Source organism: Quercus suber, unplaced genomic scaffold, assembly GCF_002906115.3.
Source record: "Quercus suber isolate HL8 unplaced genomic scaffold, Cork oak 2.0 scaffold_473, whole genome shotgun sequence".
Taxonomy (NCBI): Eukaryota; Viridiplantae; Streptophyta; class Magnoliopsida; order Fagales; family Fagaceae; genus Quercus; species Quercus suber.
Genome location: NW_027069924.1, coordinates 432,328 through 456,281, shown reverse-complemented (window position 1 = coordinate 456,281; position 23,954 = coordinate 432,328). Strand labels below are relative to the sequence as shown.

The 23,954-nt window shown below is 40.1% G+C and overlaps 1 long non-coding RNA gene across 1 annotated transcript in view; it reads left to right on the top strand.

Annotated features, from left to right (window-relative positions):
- LOC136062984 (uncharacterized) overlaps positions 1–23,265 on the top strand; it is a 45,204-nt gene extending 21,939 nt beyond the window's left edge. Inside the window, exons 2-3 of the long non-coding RNA XR_010624707.1 lie at positions 22,866–22,925; positions 23,017–23,265. This is a non-coding gene — a long non-coding RNA (uncharacterized LOC136062984). The remainder of the gene's footprint in view (positions 1–22,865; positions 22,926–23,016) is intronic.
- The last annotated feature ends 689 nt before the right edge of the window (positions 23,266–23,954 follow it).

The following is a 23,954-nucleotide window of genomic DNA, read 5'->3' as shown; positions in this document are numbered from 1 at the left end:
GTACTAGACAGAACCAAGGTATTGCATGGTCCTCGGACTCAAACCTATGGGGAAACTAGATACTTACAGAGAAATGAAAGCGTTAGACAGAACTAAGGCATTGCATGGTCCTCGGACTCAAGCCTATGGGGAAACTAACTGCTCCTCTACACCTGGGTACTAGACAGAACCAAGGTATTGCATGGTCCTCGGACTCAAACCTATAGGGAAACTAGATACTTACAGAGAAATGAAAGCGTTAGACAGAACCAAGGCATTGCATGGTCCTCGGACTCAGGCCTATGGGGAAACTAACCACTCCTCTATACCTGGGTGCTAGACAGAACCAAGGTATTGCATGGTCCTCGGACTCAAACCTATGGGGAAACTAGATACTTACAGAAAAACGGAAGCGTTAGACAAAACCAAGGCACTGCATGGTCCTCGGACTCAGGCCTATGGGGAAACTAACCGCTCAATTAGACTAAGGTGTCGAACAGAACAGGGGCATCGCATGGCCCTCGGACTCAGGCCTACAGGGAGGCTAACTACAAAATATCCCAAGTTAGGAAAGGACCAAGCCCCACCTAGCCCTTGAGACGCAAAAGAGCTGCCCATGCATACGTTCTCTCTCCTTATCATCGTTACTGGCGCGATTGGCCGACGTACAATTCAAGCTAAAATCGTACAGATCTAAAAAAAAAAAAAAAAAGGGGAAAGAAAAAAGACGAGAACTTGAAACTCTTTCTGTCTCCCACTGCCCCACCTGGTATTCCCTCTGTTGTTGGGCAGTGAAGGCTATCGTGCCACTCCCCTGACACGATGAGGAAATCCTTGTAGAACCTCTTGCTGGACTCGGGGAGGCACTAAATGAGCCGCACCCTGTCATCTCTCGTCTTCAGGTAATACGACTTGCCCTTAAAAAGCTGAAGGTTGTAACACCAGTTCACGTCATGGTGGGTCAACCTCAGCCCCATCTTCTCGTTCAGGGCGTCCACACAGCCCAGAATCCTAAAGACGTTTATCCCACACTAGGTGGGGGCCAACCGGAAGTGCATAAGGTAATCCCTCATCACTGGCCCCATGGGGATCGTCATCCCCCCTTCGAGGAAGGCGATTATAGGAATTACCACCTCGCCCTCCTACCTGTGTATGCGCCATTCCCCGTCCTCACAATATTTCAGGCCTACATTGCCGGGAATTCTGCGGGCGGTGATGAACTCCTCCCTCGCCTCCGCAGTATCAACGTATTTCTTAAACCTACCCACCCTGGTTTATGCCTAAAAGAACTAAGAAAGAACAGGCGAAGTAGAAAGAAGGGTAAAGAGAAAGAGAGGCCAAAGAGAGACAGAGCGACTTACTGGAAAAAGGAAGGGCTCCTCGAACAGGCCTTTGCGCTGGAGGTGCTAGTGAGAGTATGGCTGAACTCAGGAGGGGCACACGAATATTCTTGATTACAAATGAAGAACAGGAAGAAGCGGTTCGTACGGGCATTTATACCCCAAATCGAGGAACCATGCGGGTTTTCCCGCCCATAAATGCAAGACGAACCTCCACTGTTGGATGGGTAACGCCTCATTAGACGTAGGGGGCACAGAGCTGCCTGAATTTAATGATGGGCACGTTACGTGCTCCGAAACGTCAGCAACGTGCCTTTGGTAGGTGAATGGACCCCAGCACTGACGAGGGGTGGGGGGGTAAGGCCGAGGATGTCAAAATCCTTCTCCCCGCCCGAGGATGCGTGCAGCAAGATTTTGAGGGGCTATTGTGGGGCCAAAAAATCGGGTAGTCTCGGCCCACTTCAACCCAGGCCCAAATGGCCCACGCCGAGGATGACCCTATCCTCGGTCGTCCGAGACCTCAGTACGAAGAAGGGGCAAGTCCTGGGCGAACTGTCACCTCGACATTGAATACGCTCACCTAACCCTTCTGGCCGCATTAATGGGGATATAACCCCTTGACAGAGTAACATCGATCAGGGCGAACCACTAAAGCATGGATATGGCCTCTGATGGAACGGACGGTCAGAAGGGAGGCCAATAGATGATCAACAGGAGGAGGAATAAAGGGATATATAAGAAAGGTGAGAAAAATGTAAAAAAGAGGTCTTTTGGGGGAGTGGGAGGGAGAAAGAAAAAGCCTCCTCGGCCATGGGCCGAGGAGCATCCCCCAGTTGTAAATAGTTCTAAGTATTTTTCAATAGAAGAAAAGAGTTCATACTTTGTGAACGCCGGCCAGCGCCTAAACCTTCGATCCACTCTCTACAAATTCATGGTTCTGGGTTCGTTGGGCCTTTAACCCATATCCTTTGGGCTTGGGCAACAAAAACAGACCCTACAGTAATTAATGTAAAGAATAACTTATACATAGTGCCTATTAAATATTCATTTTATCTTTTATTAATAATCTTATTTGAAAATTCATAATTTTTTTAAATACTCATTTTAAAGAACTTTATCTATCTCAATATTTAAAACTTTTCAACATTGTCTTCCACACTTTACATTGGTTCAAAACTTTTAGATAGAGACCTAGATCAAATCCAAATTCATTTGTAAAGGGCTACTTAAACCCGTTATGTCTATCAAATATTCATGTTATAATTTTATTTTATTTTAAATGGAAATATTCATGTTATACATGTTATACACTTATACTAATACCTTTAGTTTTCTATCTTTCAATTATTAAAAAAAAAATTTTAAAAAAAAAAAAAAAAACCTTTAGATTGTAAGTAAGCATTTTATTTAATTTGTTGGTATCTTCTATTTTCTATTTTTATATTTTAAAAAAATTGTTGTACTTGTCCCAAACAAATCATTTTCGGTATAAAACAACGAGTTGGAGCCAAAATTTGCAACCAAAATGTGGAGAGAGAGAGAGAGAGAGATAGTGAGTGTGAGTGTGATGTGCAATATTGTCTTCGACATTTTACATTGAAAAAAAAAAAAACAGTAAACATTACTCTAGCTTTATTTAATATTTATTAACTGCCTTTTATTTGTAATTAATTTTTTTTATAAACTTTATTTTTAATTAATCACTTCTTCCAAATCCAACAACGTTACTTTTACAAGACCCAAATCAAACACCTGATGTGCATGCAAGTGCAACACTCACTTGAACCCAAATGCTGAGCATCCACTACCGAATGAACCCAAATGTCTCCTATCTTTCTTAAAATCCCAAAATCCTCACCTATAATCTCACAAGCTAACATTAAAAATTGGATTTCCAAATCAAATTTGAGCAAGCCTAGCCAGCGAGAGCATTAGCATCTAAGCTTAGTGGAGAAGTGCGCGATTGTCTATTTGGTATTGGTCTTTACTCTTTTTACAAAACTTTACTAATTGTTCCATGTGACTTGATGATAATTAGTCAGAAAACAAATGCTACCAGCCTTCAATCAAACATCTCATGTGCATCTCTCTCTTTCTCAGTTTGTTTTGCACTATCATTATTTTCTAACCAAATTTGATGTTTCCCAAAAGATGGAGCTTCAACATTGGAGGCATTTGCTGCATCCGTTGGTCTTTAATGAAGACGAGAGAAGTGGACGTCGTTGTTGGGGGTGCTTCGAACCAATATTTGGTCCTAGTTACAGTTGTAAAGAATGCAGAGGGGAGTACGTTCATCACAAATCATGTGCGGAACTATCCCTTGGGCTGCACCATCCCTCACACCCAAATCATCCTCTTATTCTCTTTGGCCTATTTACATATTATGATAACAATGAAGAAGAATACGGCAGATTTAGCAAATGCGACGTCTGTGGAGAAAAGAGTTTAGAATACAGTTATTGTTGTTACCGTTGCAACTTCAACATTCACATCAGATGTTCTTCTTTATCACTCACCATCCAAACTGAAGTCCATGACCCCCAATTGACCTGTAGCATTTGGAAGCTGATGAAGTTCACTTGCAACTTCTACGACAAAGAAGGCAATCTGCCCTATTTTTGTGTCCAATCCGATTTTGCTATACATTCACGTTGTGCTGCTTGTCCACGCAAACTGAAAGTTGATTGTCACAACCACCCTCTCCACCTTACCCCTTATCTTGAAGTCCATCAATCCGACTCTCCAATTTGTCTACTCTGTGTTCGAAAAGTGGATACACTCTGCCTTTACTATTGCTCAAGATGTGATTTTGCCGCCCACCTCTATTGTGCTATGCTCCCCCAAAACAAAGAGTACATAAATTTGCAGGAACTTAAAGAGGAGCAATCCACCAAGTCAAAATCTGAAGATCCAGAGCTCCATCAATCCTTTGACTCAAAAATTTGCAAAGTCATAAAAACCATTGTAGGGGAAGATGGAACTGAAATGGCCATAGAAATCAAGCACTTTAGTCACAAGCATGATTTGATGCTTACTGATGAGATTCCAAATAACACAAAATGCAACGGGTGCGTATGAGCCATTCTCTCTCCATTTTATAATTGTGCTAAGTGTAGCTTTTTTCTTCATAAATCTTCTGCTAAATTACTTAAAACAAAACCACACTCACTTCATAGACACCCATTCACCCTTAACTATTAGCGAGCTTCTTTTTTCTATGGTGCTTGTGGCCAGTGGTGCAATGGCTTAAATTACAAATGTCAAAAATGCAACCAAAATTACAATGTTCAATGTATTTTATTATCAGACACCTTCACTCTTGCCTGTCATAAGCATCACCTTTACCTCTCCAAAACAAAATATAAACAAAAGTGTAGTAGTTGTAATTTTGAAAATTATAAAGTATTCCGCTGTTCCACTTGTGAATTTGTTCTAAACTTAAAATGTGCTACACTACCACAAACCACATGGTACAACCAACATGAACATCCCTTCAGTCTCCGTTATACTCCAGAAGATGACTCTGGTGAACATTACTATGAAATCTGTGAAGAAGAACGAGATCCTAACCAATGATTCTACTACTATGAGGATTGCAATTTTCTTGCTCATCGCAACTGTATTCTTGGGAAAAAAACCAAGTGTCAAGTAAGACATATAATGGTCAACTGTTGGGAGGTGCTACACATTAATTTGACTTTCAATGTGCCTAGTGTAATTTCAACATTCACAATAATTGTTTATAGAAAGACCAATGTTGTTTTAATTTTTATTGTATATTTTTCATTTGGGTTGAGTCTTTAGTTCTTTACTGTTGAATCTACTGTGTTATTATGGTTGTCTATTGGTGTAGTTTTGGGGAACTTCTTTTTTTTTTTTTTTTTTTTAGAAGAAGCTTATTAGGCTGTTTATTGATTTGTGCCTAATCTGTTGGAGAGAGAGAGAGAGAGAGAGAGAGAGAGAGAGAGAGAGAGAGAGAGAGAGAGAGATAGTGAGTGTGAGTGTGATGTGCAATATTGTCTTCGACATTTTACATTGAAAAAAAAAAAACAGTAAACATTACTCTAGCTTTATTTAATATTTATTAACTGCCTTTTATTTGTAATTAATTTTTTTTATAAACTTTATTTTTAATTAATCATTTCTTCCAAATCCAACAACGTTACTTTTACAAGACCCAAATCAAACACTTGATGTGCGTGCAAGTGCAACACTCACTTGAACCCAAATGCTGAGCATCCACTGCCGAATGAACCCAAATGTCTCCTATCTTTCTTAAAATCCCAAAATCCTCACCTATAATCTCACAAGCTAACATTAAAAATTGGATTTCCAAATCAAATTTGAGCAAGCCTAGCCAGCGAGAGCATTAGCATCTAAGCTTAGTGGAGAAGTGCGCAATTGTCTATTTGGTATTGGTCTTTACTCTTTTTACAAAACTTTACTAATTGTTCCATGTGACTTGATGATAATTAGTCAGAAAACAAATGCTACCAGCCTTCAATCAAACATCTCATGTGCATCTTTCTCTTTCTCAGTTTATTTTGCACTATCATTATTTTCTAACCAAATTTGATGTTTCCCAAAAGATGGAGCTTCAACATTGGCGGCATTTGTAGCATCCGTTGGTCTTTAATGAAGACAAGAGAAGTGGACATCGTTGTTGGGGGTGCTTCGAACCAATATTTGGTCCTAGCTACAGTTGTAAAGAATGCAGAGGGGAGTACGTTCATCACAAATCATGTGCGGAACTATCCCTTGGGTTGCACCATCCCTCACACCCAAATCATCCTCTTATTCTCTTTGGCCTATTTACATATTATGATAACAATGAAGAAGAATACGGCAGATTTAGCAAATGCGACGTCTGTGGAGAAAAGAGTTTAGAATACAGTTATTGTTGTTACCGTTGCAACTTCAACATTCACATCAGATGTTCTTCTTTATCACTCACCATCCAAACTGAAGTCCATGACCCCCAATTGACCCATAGCATTTGGAAGCTGATGAAGTTCACTTGCGACTTCTACGGCAAAGAAGGCAATCTGCCCTATTTTTGTGTCCAATCCGATTTCGCTATACATTCACGTTGTGCTGCTTGCCCACGCAAACTAAAAGTTGATTGTCACAACCACCCTCTCCACCTTACCCCTTATCTTGAAGTCCATCAATCCGACTCTCCAATTTGTCTACTCTATGTTCGAAAAGTGGATACACTCTGCCTTTACTATTGCTCAAGATGTGATTTTGCCACCCACCTCTATTGTGCTTTGCTCCCCCAAAACAAGGAGTACATAAATATGCAGGAACTTAAAGAGGAGCAATCCACCGAGTCAAAATCTGAAGATCCAGAGCTCCATCAATCCTTTGACTCAAAAATTTGCAAAGTCATAAAAACCACTGTGGGGGAAGATGGAACTGAAATGGCCATAGAAATCAAGCACTTCAGTCACAAGCATGATTTGATGCTTACTGATGAGATTCCGAATAACACAAAATGCAAAGGGTGCGTATGAGCCATTCTCTCTCCATTTTATAATTGTGCTAAGTGTAGCTTTTTTCTTCATAAATCTTGTGCTAAATTACTTAAAACAAAACCACACTCACTTCATAGACACCCATTCACCCTTAACTATTAGCGAGCTTCTTTTTTCTGCGATGCCTGTGGCCAGTGGTGCAATGGCTTAAATTACAAATGTCAAAAATGCAACCAAAATTACAATGTTCAATGTATTTTATTATTAGACACCTTCACTCTTGCCTATCATGAGCATCACCTTTACCTCTCCAAAACAAAATATAAACAAAAGTGTAGTAGTTGTAATTTTGAAAATTATAAAGTATTCCGCTGTTCCACTTGTGAATTTGTTCTAAACTTAAAATGTGCTACACTACCACAAACCACATGGCACAACCAACATGAACATCCCTTCACTCTCCATTATACTCCAGAAGATGACTCCGGTGAACATTACTATGAAATCTGTGAAGAAGAACGAGATCCCAACCAATGATTCTACTACTATGAGGATTGCAATTTTCTTGCTCATCGCAACTGTATTCTTGGGAAAAAACCAAATGTCAAGTAAGACATATAATGGTCAGCTGTTGGGAGGTGCTACACATTAATTTGACTTTCAATGTGCCCAGTGTAATTTCAACATTCACAATAATTGTTTATAGAAAGACCAATGTTGTTTTAATTTTTATTGTATATTTTTCATTTGGGTTGAGTCTTTAGTTCTTTACTGTTGAATCTATTGTGTTATTATGGTTGTCTATTGGTGTAGTTTTGGGGAACTTCTTTTTTTTTTTTTTTTTATAGAAGAAGCTTATTAGGCTGTTTATTGATTTGTGCCTAATCTGTGTGTAATTTGAGTTGAGTGTGGGTGTGCATGTGTAAAACTTGCAATATAACAATAATTTGTTTTCATAGTATATTGGAAAAGATGTTGCCACACAATATGTTCACGGTTGGGGGTTGGATGGCTCCTATAATGTGACTATGTTACCTTTGGATCTTATTATTATTATTATTATTACTTTTTGGCCATAATGATATTGTTTCCTATAGCTTCTTGCTAGAGTATGAAAGACAGTAGATGCATATTGATAAGAACTGAAAATTCCTATAAAAACCAAGCAGACAACCATAATAATAAAAAATTCTTGTCACAACCAAAATGAGACAAGTTATTGTCTATGGGTGTTTGAAACATTTTTTATTGAATAGTATCAGTGTGATAATTCATTGTGTGATATGTTGTATGGTCTAGAATTGTTTGGTTGAAAATGGGTGGCACATAAGAATAAAGCTTATGAGTTTATGTAGCTCATTCATGATAGTTTTGCAATTAAGAGTGATAAGGGCAAAAATAATGCTTACTCATATTAAGGCATAAGCTGACGTTCACATGTGAAACCGACAGGTATAAGTTGACGGTTATAGGTAAAGCCGTCAGCTTTTATTGGTAAAAGTTCCATTGATGGACAGAGATTTGATAAGGGTGCTCAAGAGAGTCTGCAAAGCACAACTAAGGGCTGACACCATCAATAAGCTGACGCCGATAAGGCTGAAGGTAGGATAAGCTAACAGCCCTAAAGCTAACGGCTCTAATATAACCTTGACTTGACCACCATGCCTGAGTATATAAGGAAATATCTTGTATCCCACGCTTTGCGTTAGTCTCCTACAAGGAAAGGATTTCACAATATACGCTTATAAGGATTCCTATAAGGAAAGGACTTCTAGCTCAAGGAAGAAATGTCAACCCTCTACTACTATAAAAGCCCCAATACCCTCGCAAACCAAGGTATGCATAATTTACCATTCTTTAGCACTCTAGAGTTGTGAGAATAATTCTAACTTGACCTTTGGAGGGTATTTGGCCGGCCCCACACTGATGCTCTCTATTAGGTCTTCTCTTTTTGTTGTGCAGGTGTTATTTCGAGTGTGCGAGTATCGTGTGGCTTGCTAGTGATTTTTTCGGCATCATCAATTGGCGCCGTTTGTGGGAAACACCTTTGCGATTTGTAAGCCATATTACCGCTTCTCGGACAAAAGAGTTGCATGGTGCTCAGTCACTCGATGGCAACCACCAACAACATCCAAGAAGAGGAACCACCCACGACTGCCCTCGAAAGACAGGTCCAAACTCTCGCCGTTGTTGTGGAGCACCTCACCAAACAAAACCGCAACTAAGAAGAACAACTGCACTAGAAAAATGCAGCACCGAATAACTAAAAAGAGGATCAAGAAGGTACCAGTGCCGAGCAAAAAGACCGAGAGGGGCCTAAAGGCAGCAATGCCTCGAGCCAATAAGAACGACAGGAAACCAGCCATCCATTCAACTTTGATATGGCCCCCCCTTACATGGTCGTGGAGATGCAATTAATGAAGGAAAGGATGGATCTTGTGATGAACGCCCTCAAAGGACAGGTATCTAGCGGCCTTGATGATTTGGTCCACGGAATCGATTCGCCATTCACCACCTCCGTCAACTCTTTCCCCCTATTGCAGAAGTTTCGCATGCCGCAAATAGAAAGCTACGACGAAGCCAAGGACCCTTTTGATCACCTGGAGACTTTCAAAACCTTAATGCATCTTCAAGGAGTAGCAAACGAAATCATGTGTAGGGCCTTCCCTACAATGCTTAAGGGTCCCACTAGAATTTGGTTTAGCTGGCTGACGCCCAACTCCATTAGCACTTTCAAATAACTGAGCACCCAATTCACTTCACACTTTATTGGGAAGCACAAGTATAAAAAGTCTACTGCATGCTTGATAAGTATCAAGCAACGTGAAGACGAGACGCTAAGGTCTTACATAGCCCGCTTCAATAAGGAAGCATTCTCAATCGATGAAGCCGACGACAAAATACTTGTAGCAGCATTTACGAATGGGCTGCGGAAGGGCAAATTCCTATTTTCACTATATAAGAACGACCCGAAGACTATGTCGGATGTACTTTACATGGCCACAAGTACATGAATGCCGAAAATGCACTATTGGCTCGCGAAGAGAAGCCCAAAAAGAGAGAACGGCAGGAAGATACTCGACAAGAAAGAGGACGAAAGATGGTGAGAACCGGAGAGCGAAGGGATGATAGGCGCTCTAAGCCCCCTGCGGAGAGATTCACAAGCTTCACCCTACTGACCACCCCAATCAACCAAGTCCTAATGTAGATCAAGGATGAGGGAGCCTTGACTTTCCCTGGAAAGCTGAAGGGAGATCCCAACAAGCGGTCCAGAAACAAATACTGCCGTTTCCATTGCGACCACGGTCATAACACAGCTAACTGTTATGACTTAAAATAGTAGATTGAAGCCCTCATTAGGCAAGGGAAGTTACAAAAGTTCGTTAGCAAGGAAAGAACAGATCCGCTTCCTCAAGGGCAAGCCCCCCGACAAGACAACGATCGTCCAAGACAACCCTTGGGAGAGATAAAGATGATTGTGGGAGGTGCAACCACTAATGGCAAAAGGCTCAAAAGACTTATCTTAGAATGGTCTAGAACGTCCAGCTCACAGGTGCCATCCTGAAGATGCCACGAGTCGATAACCCCATTATTGGTTTCTCAGAAGAAGATGCTCGACGCCTTCACCATCTGCATGACGATGCGCTCGTCGTTAGCATCCAGGTCGGAAACTATAACACGTACCGGGTTTTGGTCAATAACGAAAGCTTCGTGGGTATCCTTTACTACCCAGCATTCCAACAGATGCGAATTAACAAAGAGCGACTGGTTCCAACCAACGCTCTGCTTGTAAGGTTTGGAGGGACCAAAGTGTACCCCCTGGGCGCGGTCACGTTACATTCCTTGTGGTCGATTGCTCCTCTGCCTACAACGCCATTATAGGGCGAACTACCCTTAACTCCTGGAAGGCCGTAATCTCGACCTATCACCTGATGATCAAATTCCCCACTGAACACGGAGTAGGGGAATTGCGAGGGGATCAAATAGCTGCGCATGAATGCTATATTGCGATGTTAGAAATGGACAACCATTTACAAACCATGAGCATCGAAGAGCAAAGGATAAGGGCAGAACCTGTAGAGAGGCTCAAGGAGATACACCTCTATGACTTCAGGTTGGACAGGAAAACAGGGATTAACACTCTGGCTAGCCTGATGGTTCGCTCAGCACTTCTAGCTTTCCTTAAGCAAAATCAGGATGTATTCACCTAGAGTCATGAAGATATGCCAAGGATTAACCCTTCAGTCATGGTACACAAGCTGAATGTGTCGCCATCTTTCCCACCCGTCTGACAGAAGAAGCGAGTCTTCGCCCCAGAGCGAGACCGAGCAATAGCAGAAGAAGTCGGCAAGTTACAGGAGGTCGACTTCGTTAGGGAAGTATACTATCCCGATTAGTTAGTGAACGTGGTAATGGTCAAAAAAGCCAACGAGAAATGAAGGATGTGCATGGACTTCACCAACCTAAATAAAGCATGCCCTAAAGACAGCTATCCCCTCCTGCAAGTCAACGTACTAGTAGACTCTATGGCTCAGCACAAGCTGTTAAGCTTTATGGATGCTTTCTCTGGTTACAACCAAATCCGAATGCATGAAGCCGATCAAGTGAAAACTTCGTTCGTGACAAGCCAAGGCCTTTTCTGTTATAAAGTGATGTCGTTCGACCTAAAAAATGCTAGCGCGACATATCATAGGCTTATGAACAAGATGTTCGCGCAGTAAATCGGGAGAAATGTCCAAGTCTACATTGACGATTTGCTGGTGAAAAGCCGAAGGAAGGAAGATCACTTGGAAGACCTTAAGGAAACATTCGACACCCTTCACTCTTACAACATGAAGCTTAATCCATGAAAGTGCACCTTTAGAGTGACGATAGAAAAATTCCTAGGATTCATGGTGTCGCAAAGGGGCATCAAGGCCAACCCGGACAAGATATGGGCCATAATGGAAATGGCACCCCCAAAAAATGTGAAGGAAGTACAAAGCCTCAACGGCAAAATAGCGGCGCTAAATAGATTTGTGTTAACGGCAATGGACAAGTGTGGACGACTAAATTTCTTAGTTCGAAATAAATCAAACAAGTAAAATAGTTGTACAAATGCGAATTTGTATTGAATATGTGTGGTACAATTCTCTGTAATTACAAAAGAGTGATCCTCTGATTCGATCTCCTTGCAAGACTTATTGATTTGGATTTGTGGTAATGTGATTGTGACTTGAACACAAAATATCCTTCAATTTGGTTGAGGGATGGATCGAAGATTGCTAAAACGGAATTACAATGAATCTCTGGCTATGAGCTTGTTAGAAATTCTTTGTTCTTCGTGTTCTTCGTGTGTTCTTCGTGTGTCTTCGTGTTCTTCGTGTTCTTGATTTGTGGTGGAAGTTCTTCGGGGCTTTAGAGGCTTGAATCCGTAGAGCTTCACTGATTTGTGCTTTGTTGGTGTTTTCGGACACTTTAGGCTTGATTCCCGCAGACTTTTGGATCTAGGCGGATGATTTGGTGATTTTCCTTCGAATGTTTTCGTATTCGAAGTTGAAGTTCTTGAAGTTCTTAGGAGGCTTTAGAGCTTAGTTCTGGCAGAGCTTCTGGACTTCTGAGTGCTTCAAATGGTTTTGGTGTCCTCTAATGGCTTAGGAAGGCTTCTATTTATAGGAGTTTTGGGGTAGGTAAGCGACACTGGCGGCGTCTGATTGGTGACACGTGGCAGAGCTTGATTGGTCCGCTTATGTCATCGCTTGCACATGCTGGAATGATTGTGTCATCGCTTACACGTGCGAGGTTGCTTATGTCATCGCTTACACGAGCTGATGCATGATTGGTTCTTGTATGACACTTGGCGAATTTTTATTGGCTTCTGAATAGTAATAGTAAAACCTAGCAGCAATATGTGGCGCTTTGTAATTGGCTGCATTTTGTGGACTTGGTAGTGTGACGTGTCAGCTTGTGATAGGTCGAGAATTTTCCTTCTCTACAAATGCCCCCTCGAGACTCGTTCACACACACAGTTTCAGAGTGTAGTGTGAGAATGAGTTTCGAAAACAGACTTTTACTCTTGGCTCTTCAAATGAAGTGATTGAAGGTGGCGGAGCTTTTATCAGGATGAGATAATTTCCGAGGAGTAGACCCACCCATATGAAAGGATCTGGTAAGACCGAAAAGGGGTCTGCCTGTATTTGAATGGTCTTGCATGACCGAGCCTTCTCAGCAGAGATTAAGTTGAAGTAACTTCAGAAAGTGTTTTTGGATTGTTGGCGGAGATCACATGGTGTAGAAGATGGGGAAGATGCGAGGATGGTGGTTGGGTACAGCATGCGGAGCCATGGGGCTAGCCTCGAGCTCTTAAGAGCCGCTGGTGAAGTTATATCAGAAGAGTATACTTCGGATTACGGCGAGGCCATGTGGGAAAGTGATTGAGTGCGCATGCGTCATCGTTTTACCAGGTTGAAGTAATTTCAGAAGCTTATGGATCCTGGAGATGACGGTGTTGGTGGTGAAGAAGACGGGGATGAAGCAAAGCGAATGGGTGAAACATACGCCACCATGGTTCTGATCCTGTATGTCGGGAACCCTTTGGTATAGGTGTTTCTAGGAGATACACCTTTGAAAATGGGGTGGCTGTATGTTTGCATGTGGTCTGACAGTGAGTCGTAGAATGTGCATGCGTGATTGGACCATACTGACAGACGTTAAGTTGAAGTAATTTCAGAAAAATACATTCTGAAATACTTCAAGTTGAATTTAAGTTGGAGTAATTCCAGAAAGTGTGTTTTGAGGTACCAGCAACGATGACCTCTGGATCCCACGCTGATGGGAACATGGAATATGGCTTTGGTAACCATTTACCAGCCCCAAAAGCTNATAAAAAAAAAAAAAAAAAAAAAAAAAAAAAAAAAAAAAAACATGAGTTGATGGCCCATAAGATGGACGAGCCTAAGTGTTAACGGACTTATTATACCCTTAAAATAAACCAGTCCATCATTGGTCCATGAAGTAGACGAATTTGCCAAGACCGAAGGGATTACAGGCCGATGAATTTATTCTAGGCATCCAACACACAATGTATAAAAGATAGAAAACAACAAAAATAACGTGCCATATAATAGGGTAAATCGTTTACAAATAAAAGCCCAAAAATAAAGGGACACTTAAACATTGTTTGCAAAATAAATAGAATACAAAGAATAAAATCAGGCAGCAGAAGCATCAGCAAGGTTCCCGTCATCTTTTTTTAAGGATTTTCAACATTTCCACGCACAATTGAAGGGTTGAAGGCAGAAACATGAGGAGGATTGGCAGCAAGTTGTGCCAAAACGACTGCGCCATCATCCGTGGGAGGAAAGTTAGCTTTAAGGGAGCTGTCACCTTCACCAACAACGATGACATCAACCAGCGTCGTCAGCTCAGGATCATCCATTGTAATCCCAGATAGGTCCAACTCTAGAAAAACTTACGCGATTTGTTTGAGGCAATCTTCAAACCCAATGCCATAAAACTCAGCACAAGAGTCAACGAATGATTGCAACGCCTTAAATTTTTGGACAGCGTCGGCCCCAGCCGTCTCCACCTATTGGCGCAAAGCCATCACCTCTTCTTGAAGTTTTTCCTTCTGACGCTCCAACTTATCCAACTTCTCTCCCTTTGTCTTCAACTCACGGTTCAAATTACGAAGGCCTTCCTTATATTGAGCCTGCTCATTCATCAAGTTAGTGTTGTGCTTCCTAACCTGAGTGATGACGCCCTCCTTGGCAATACATCGGTCTTAAAGCGCCTTAACACGCACTAAGGCCTGAAAAGAATGTAGTCGTCAGTCAAATAAACCACAAATAGACGGAACAAATTTAAACTGAGGGAGCAAGCATACCCTGCTAAGGTCAAAAAGAGTTGATGCCCCTAAGTCCTCCATCCCTAATTGATCACAGGGCCCTATGTCCGTCGGCTTTATAAAGGACTCCACTTCCTCGACGGCATAGTCCTTATAGGTCAAGAGGCAACGAGGTCCTTCAATAACGGGATCGAAGGAAGTCATCACTCCCTTGCCTACACCCTGGCTTGACTTGAGGGGTGACTTCTTCTTAGGAGGCACATCCCTTGGAGTAATGGCAACCTTTTTAGAAGGACGATTATCCTTCTTGTCGGGCTTTCTCTTGGTGACCTTAGCAACAGTCTTGGGGGCTGACGAGGATGCCCCCTCCTTTTCCTTCGCTTTCCTCTCCTCCTTCTTACGGGCTACAGCAGCCCTCACCCTCTACTTAATAGCCTCCATCTCTGCACAAAATAACTAACATGTATCAGTAAAGTAGACGAAATCAGTAAACTGACAGAAGAAATAAAGTGTCTACTCACGTCGACGAGAAAATTCGTCCATCCTACGAGCCTCCACCGTGGGCTCTAGACCTCCGCAATACAAATGAAGAGTGTCAAGGGTAATCTAGTCCCTATACGTTCATTGCTCAAATAGGACTTCAAGAACCCGACGGATGAATGCCTCCTGCTCGTCAGTTATATGTGGACAGGCGTAGGCTGGGAAAGAAGTGACAAAATGACAACATTAGAACACTAAGAGCACTTGCAGCAATGGAGGCATATTGCTATATTGTTAAATTTTAGCTCCACAAACACAAAAAAACACCCCACAGCAGTGGAGCAATAGCTAAAATTTTTAGCTTAATTGCTACAGTGCACATCTATCTATAGATGTGCACTGTAGCTTGGAGCAAAAAATAAAAACCAATTTTTTATTCACCGGTACAACTTTCTTCCTTTTTTTTTTATTCATTTTATCACAGCCGGTACAATTTTTTATTTAGCACTCTCATTCACTCTCTCTCTCTCGTTCACTCTCATCTCAAGCCTCTCAAGCTCACTGTCATCTCGTCAACATCACTGCCGACCAGACCATCGTCATTTGCCTCTAAAGCTCGTCTCTCTCGGACCAACGCCACCCCAGCCGGCCATTTCTCTTAAACCGACGCTGTCCCAGCCACCCATCTTTCTCAACTCCAGCAATGGCGTGGGTCAGTGGGTCAACGATGGCGTGATTGGCGATGGCTGGTCTGGTTTGACGGTGGTTTGGGTTAGATTCGGCGATGGCATGGGTCGGTGGGTGTTGTGCCTCTTGGTCTTGTTTCTTCTCTCTCGATCAAGCTCAGATGGTGGGTTTGATGGTGGTTTGGGGTGCTAGCTTCATCGCCGATCTATTCCACTATGCTGGTTTTTTTTTTTTTTTTTTAGCTTCATCGCCGATCTATTCCACTGTGTTGGTTTTTTTTTTTTTTTTTTGTGGATGTTTTTATTATTATTTTAATGAGTTTTTCTGTGGTTTTTTCTTTCTTGCTGTGGACTGCTAGTGCTAGTGGTGGTGGTGGTGGTGGCGGTGATGGTGGTGGTGCCATGATGGGCTGTGGGTTGAAGAGAGAAGTGAGGGAGAAGACAGAGAGAAGATAAATAGTGAAAAAATAATAAATAGATGATTGTGGATATATATTATTTTATTGTGGTGTTTATATTATTTTATTGTGTTGAAAGCTAAAATAGATCCATTGCTGCAGCACGTGTGTAGTTAAAATAGATAAAGTGGTTTTTTGTGGTGCCAAATAACTGTAATTATTGCTCCACTGCTGTGGATGCTCTAATGAAGCAATAAAAAACTAAAAGCTGACGGGGTTAAAAATGAAACAAAAGCCGTCGGTGCCAAACCTAAGTCTTTAACTATTCCTCAGGTATTATCAAAACCACGAGGCATGGTAACCCACTCTTCTGGACGGCATATCCAATCTGACCCCGCAATAAAAAAGTATCTACTTTTCCAACTCTTGTTGGAATCAGGCATATTGACACAAGTCTTAAGTCCTTCTCCCGGACGAAAAAATGATAAGTTCCTTTAGATGAAGCGATATGATGGGGTATGATGGGGTCTATAGTAGTAAAAGAACTCGTCAAGGGAAAGCTGACGGTTCCCACCACTCAAACAACCCCACAAAATCTCTACTTCAATAAAAGTCCTCCAAGCGTTGGGGGCAATCTGGCTGACGGATAATCCCATGAAGTCAACCAGCTGACGGTGCAAAACCATCAATGGTAGCCTTAATCCGGCAGCAAGTACTACGTCATACATGCCGATGTCTGCGGTCAATCCAATATAGCATTTTTCCTTTTCCCTAGGAAGACGAATTGAGATTTGGTCTGGGATCTGATAACGGGTGCATAAGTCCTTGAAAATCTAATCACTCATTTTTGGCAAAAATTTATTGATGGCCCAATCCTCAGGAAGGATGAAGGGATGGTTACCTTCGGGACTTACTGAAGCCTCTTTATAGGATTCCTCGTCACCCTCATCCTCGTCCTCGTCTCCGTCACTTTCCCTCTCCCTTTCATCCTCATCTATTACTTCCTCCTCAACTCCCTTGACATAATCTTTCATGTCATCATCAGGAGACCGGGCTGACATTTCCCTCTCGGATAACCCTGAAAAGCTGACGAACTCTTGACCTGAACTAAAAACCTCGTCGTAGCCCACTCCTTTGCAGACTGACGATTGTTCACTCGACGCGTCACTTGACATCTGACTACCTACAAGTGACGGATCCATTCTAAGTACCTAAATTGATGACCTCACTAAGAAATTGTTCAGCTAGTTCAAAAATGCAAAGAAAGAAAGAGAAAGAACTTACAGGTGAATGAGCCTTTGGAGAAAGGACGGCCTTAAAAGTGATGGCATTGGCAATTTGACAAATCAACAAGCTGGCGAGATCGAAGGCGGCGAGCTCTCTCTCTCAATAATTAGCAAGGTTGAAATAGAAGAATGAGGGGAAGGATGCGATTTATATATATGAGGGAAAATGTGCAGAAGACGAAGCGACACCCTTGTCCGAAAGCAAAGCCAATGAGAATGCACCATGTGTCCAAGCATTAAATGAATGTTGGCTCAAGGAAAAACCCATAAATGATTTTCCCACTCCCTTGGACCAAAAAGATAGTTAACAACAAAAAACTTAACTCAATAACCCGTCAGTTTAGAACAACGGGGATATGGAGTAGGGGGCAGCTGATAAGGGCAAAAATAGTGCTTACTCATATCAAGGCATAAGCTGGCGTTCACAGGTGAAACTGACAAGTATAAGATGACGGTTACAGGTAAAGCCGTCAGCTTTTATTGGTAAAAGTTCCATTGACAGACAGAGATTTGATAAGGGTGCTCAAGGGAGTCCGCAAAGCACAACTAAGGGCTGACACCATCAATAAGCTGACGCCGATAGGGCTGAAGGTAGGATAAGCTAACGGCCCTAAAGCTAACGGCTCTAATATAACCTTGACTTGGCCACCACGCCTGAGTATATAAGGAAATGTCTTATATCCCACGCTTTGCGTTAGTCTCCTACAAGGAAAGGATTCCACAATATATGCTCATAAGGATTCCTATAAGGAAATGACTTCTAGCTCAAGGAAGAAAGGTCAATCCTCTACTACTATAAAAGCCCCAATACCCTCGCAAACCAAGATATGCATAATTTATCCTTCTCTAGCACTCTAGAGTTGTGAGAATAGTTCTAACTTGACCTTCGGAGGGTATTTGGCCGGCCCCACACCGGTGTTCTCTGTTAGGTCTTCTCTTTTTGTTGTGTAGGTGTTATTTCAAGTGTGCGAGTATCAAATGGCTTGCTGGTGATTTTTTCGGCATCATTAGAGAGAAAAGGAGAAATCACAAGAACAAGTGTAACGATGTCTTGGTAACAAAAATGGACCAATGCACTGGGTGAACTTCTGAAGGAATGTTTAGAGATTAGATGTGAACATGGTTGGGCTTAATATTCAAGAATTTTATGTTTAATTGGTGGCATAAGAACACAAAGAGTGTTAACTAAGTTTTGCCTTGAAGAACAGAATAAAGAAATGAAATACAGAGGATTTATTAAATAGAGCTAATATTTTGTCTTTTAAAACTCTAAGCATTCTTAGATCCCATAAGTGGATATCATATTCAGGACATGTTTCCATTTCTAATTATCTTGAAATGCTTGATCTTTGTAATTATTGTCAATAGTTTTTGGTATATCTCTTGTGTACTTCTCATGTACATGAGTTCCACACCCCTGCTTTTAAATGAATTGTTTACTTTTTTTTATTTAAAAAAAGGATTGAACAGGAAAATCACATGATGTCCACGGACATTCACTGCTTGTGTTTTTTGGCTTCTAAGATTCTGTTTTCATTCTATTTTAACCTATCCATAGGATCTCCTGCCAGTTGAGAGGAACCTTACATTTATAGAACAAAATAATTTTGTGGGAATGAAGTATTTGAGAATGGGAAGTGATGATGACAGTAATACTGCTAGAACTAATAATTTAATAGTGAACTCTAGAAAATCTTGTGGAACGTTACAATTTCTGCAAAGTTTCACTTTTTATCTGGAAAATACTGCATGATGCTATACTAGTTAAGGCAGTCTTATTAGATAGAAAGCTTAGCTATGATGTTGCTTGTAAAATCAGACTTCAAAACAGAAGGTAGGCCTATCAAGGATTGACAAATTATTTTAATCCCAGATGGAATTTGGAAGAGAGATACCAAATGGAGTGGCACGCTTTAACAACACATGCTCCAATAGGATGGGGGCCAGATCTAACACTGCATGAAAAGAAAATTTTTAAAACTTAAATATGGCACTAGATTTACTAATGATGATTCTTGATATCAAGTCCATTTCTAGATGATTTGGATAATGGCTCTAAAAAAAGATTGAGGGTTTAATTTGGATATTAAGTTTCTATAATTTCTATACGTATTTATACCACTCCTTTCTCTACTAGCATATTTGAGGTTAAAGTGTTCTTAGAATCTGTGTTAAAACCATGCGGCATCTCATGTTCTGTAAACTTAGTTGTGAGTTGGGTATGTTAATTATTACAACATTTAGCTTGGTACTTCGAAAGATTTTATGATTTCTTGTCCTGATCCCTGTAGATTGTGTCTTTTGAGTGTGATACATCTTCTAAATTAATTTTGATTATTTTGACTCTCTATTTGATACTCAGTTAGTCGCCATATAATGTATTTGTTTAGAAGTATTCTCTTCTTTTTATGCTTCTTTAGTTCTATTCTTATTGTTAAATTGTTATTTATCATTTCTTGTTATGTAATTTAATTAATTTCAAAATAGGAATGGAGCTTTAGAACATTCTTGTTTTTCTACCTTTCTCTTTATCAGTTGTTCAATATATTTCACTTGGTTATAATAATGCATTTACAAGTGTGTTTAATTTTCTCAAGATGATCAAGTTAGTGCCTTGTATTCTACACCATCTATCTGTACTAAGGCAAAAAATTGTAACAAATGAATTATGGCCAGTAAAAACTGATGATTATTTCCTGTAAGCTTTACTTTTTTTCCTTCTACCTTTAGTTGACTAAGCAAAATTTATTGAAATCTACTGCCATTAATAAGCTTGACTAATGCTTACTTGCAGATAGGGCAAATGTTTATTGCTAGAAGGTATGAAGCAATATGTCCAAATTCTAAGTGGATGTTATTTGGTATGACATCAGTGTCACTCTACCTTGGTGTTTATGTTGTATCAGAATAGATAGGGAATAGCTATTTCCTTCATTCCTCTACACTTGATTTGCTGGATGCAAATGACCTAGCATCTCGTGCTGCCATCCTGGAAATTCTTGGTAATTTATTCTTGGTATTTGGTCACAAAAGTTATCTACTTTATATTCCAAGAAATCTACAAGGAACACCAAGATATGTTCTATATAGAGAGAGGATGGTGTTTTCTGGTCATCAATAGGGTGGAGTTTTCTCATCATTTATTTGGGTTATAAACATAAATGAAGGAAATTTCCTTATGTTAAAAATTTGCAAGATGACAACTTGAATATTTGGTTGGAAAGAGATCCGATGGTGCCAACTCTGTCAACCTGGAAGATGCTTTAGGGATTGCATAGCACCATGATGCCATTGCTGGCAATGCTAAACAACATACAACCAATGACTATGCAAAACACGTGGCTTTGGAGCCTCTAAGGTAGGCAGCTAATCTTCATTTGAATTTGACATTCTGAGTCTAGTTTTATATTCTTTGCACCATTGTTATTGTATGATACAACTCTGTAAGCTGTCCTTTAAAATGCAACAAATTTTCATATCCAGAAGCTGTTGTAAATGCTTCCCTGACATGCTTCACTAATAAGAAATCAAGAGATCAATATGGTTCTATGAACCTATTATGGTCTTGTGTAAACTATCCTTGTAAGCTATCCTTGCAAAGTTATCCTATAAGAGATCAGTACATCTTTGTAAGCTATCCTTGCAAAGTTAGCTTCATATGGTTCTATGAACCTATATGGTCTTGTGTAAACAATGGGGCAAGTAAATGAACTTATCTTCTTTTCTGATATTTTTTGTTCTTGCTATTCTTCATTGCTTAGTACCAAAAACAAAATAAAAATAAATAAAAAATAAAAAAAAATACTGAGAGATAGATAAAAATAATAATTAGGTGGGAAGTAGGGATCCCAACTTCTCACTTATTGTGCAATACCAACAATCAAATCATTTGCATGAATTTTTATATTGTACAACTAAGTCAGCATTTGAAAGCCTCTGAATTGTGCATAGAAATAGAACAACTTCAGTTTGGGGTTTTTTTTTCTTTTTTTTTTTTTTTCTTTTTTCGTGATTCTTAAATGCCCTAAGATATTATCACTCAAATCATGCAGAATTAATCTAAAGAAGAATTTAATGCAAGTTACATGATGTTAAAGCTCTTGTTGAAATGATGATTTTTGATTTCAAGGTTATTAAAAAACATAAATCACTAGTAGACTTCAGAACGTAGATAATTTTCCTTAAATGAAAAACAAATTGATCACTAAAATGAAGTTGAACTAGCTAACCAGCCCTATTGCAAATTTTGTCAACTAAGATGAATGTTCTCCAGCATAATGAATCCAAGAACTCTCATAGAGAAATAAGGCTAAAAAAAACCAAGCAATCAATCTAGCGTGTGTATCATGTGAGAAAGCATGGTAGTTGCTTTAAGAATAAAACCAAGAAAAATATTGGTGGCAGTTAGAAACACTACAACTTCATGCCATTATCTTCACAGACCTAACATAGAGGCTATCCACAACCTTGCTAGTATTTGTAATGGTTTCCAGTATTGCCATATTACATCTGTCAAGCATCAACTAACATGTTCAAATGATGAATTTCTTTTTCTGTAGGCAAAGATTGGTCGAAAGAAAGAGTGTGAAGCTGCTCTACAAAACCTTAGAAGGGAGATGGCTGATATCTCTCAAGAAGCTGCTGAGATTAGAGAAATGTTTTGACTTCAAATGCCAATTAGAAATCTCTTTGTTTCCATTTTAAGCAGCAAAATTTAAACATAGTCTTGAATTTTTCCCAACATTTTTTATTAGAAACAAATATTGACATGGTTTTTGAATAATTTTACAGTAGTACATAAAAACCCTTCAACTACTTTCTGGAGCTAGTATTCTTGACTTATTCCAATGGAATTAGGCTCATTCACTCATTGTAAGCTTTCTTTGCTAATCTTTGTAGCATGTTTTGTTTGTGTGACTTATTTGATCTTTTGTGGCTAACATGAGGGTGACTTAGGTAGGAGTTTGCCTGATGGTACTATAACAAGTTGGAGGGGCCAATAGCATTGCATTTTATGCAACTATATTCATATTAGCTAGTTGAAAATTTCTTTTTCTTTTCTTTTTTTGTTCCTTTTTAATTCAACCTAGAGTTGACAAGGAATTTGGAAGTTAAATAGAGGAATACTTTGTCTATGATAGGGTTTTCGGTAGTGTTGGGACCGTGGCAATGGTTGCGGTTCAGGCTCTTGACTCTTTTCATGTAATTCCAACCCTTGGTTCTGCTTAATGCTTTTTAAGTAATTTAGATGATTTTGTACAGATTCCAATGACAGCATTAGGGGTAATTTTTATGGATAAATTTGGACAACAACTACTTCTATTGGTAAGAAGGTTGAGAAATCTGTACTTTTTAATGGAGTTGAATAAAAATAATTTTGAATCCCATTCACAGGTTTCTGCAGCAGGAACATGCTTAGGCTGCTTTCTTGTGGGATTGTCATTGTTCTTACAGGTATTTTCTAGAGAAAAATCTATTTCTCTTGAATTCTTTCTTCATTATTTCAATTGAATATTTCCTAAAAGGATGAACTTCAATTATGCAGGATCTTCAAACATGGACCAAGATCGCTCCAATTTTAGCACTTGTTGGTGTACTAGTATTGCAATTATCCTAAGGACAGTTCTTTCTTCTTTATACACATCTACCAATGGAAAAAAAGAAAGCGGAAAAAAAAAGTTTCTTTTTGCTTTATCTCCAACTTTCATGTTTTTGTTCATGGTCATCCTATTACAACAATTGTGTAAGTCCTATGAAGTTTAATGCTCATTAAATGGAAGCTCGTTTACTACCATTACCTGTGGTTGTATTCTACCCATTGTTGAGGACCGTTTTTTCGGCCCACGTGGCATTACTTCATTGGCAACCCATGCCACATCAACATGTCATTGATTTTTTGGGTAAATCTATTTAAGTCCCAAAATAAGCTCATATCTCATTCAACTACATGGAATAGGCTCACATGGCTCGCGAGATCCTTACTTCAAGAGGCGGATTCATGGTCCACATTTCCTCTTCATCAATTGAGATCATAACCCCACGACATCATCAACATCAACATATGGATTGGGCTTAAGCAATGAATCAAAGCCCACGACCCATATTACCTCTCTTACACTCATGGCAAGCGGCTTCTTCAAAAAGAGCCCATATTTACACAAAATGACAACAAAACCCGAGGTACGTCGTCTCACCTTCGGTTTATGATCTAAGCTCATAAGTCTCTTTGGGGAAACTTTGGGAGTCGTAGTTTGGAGGGCCAAGAGGTATGCTCAGTAAACCTCCAACGATTTAAAGTTGATAAAAGAAACATGTTGCTTGGCATGTCTTCTCCAACTCCCTAAACTCTGACGAGTCTGTGTGTAGCGGGTAACATCTGGTAAGCATCTCTTATCACATAGCACTTAAAATGATAAAATTCATCATTGCTCTTTTCCTAAAACTTGACATTCATCATGTGACAAATACTCAATATCTTCAGCG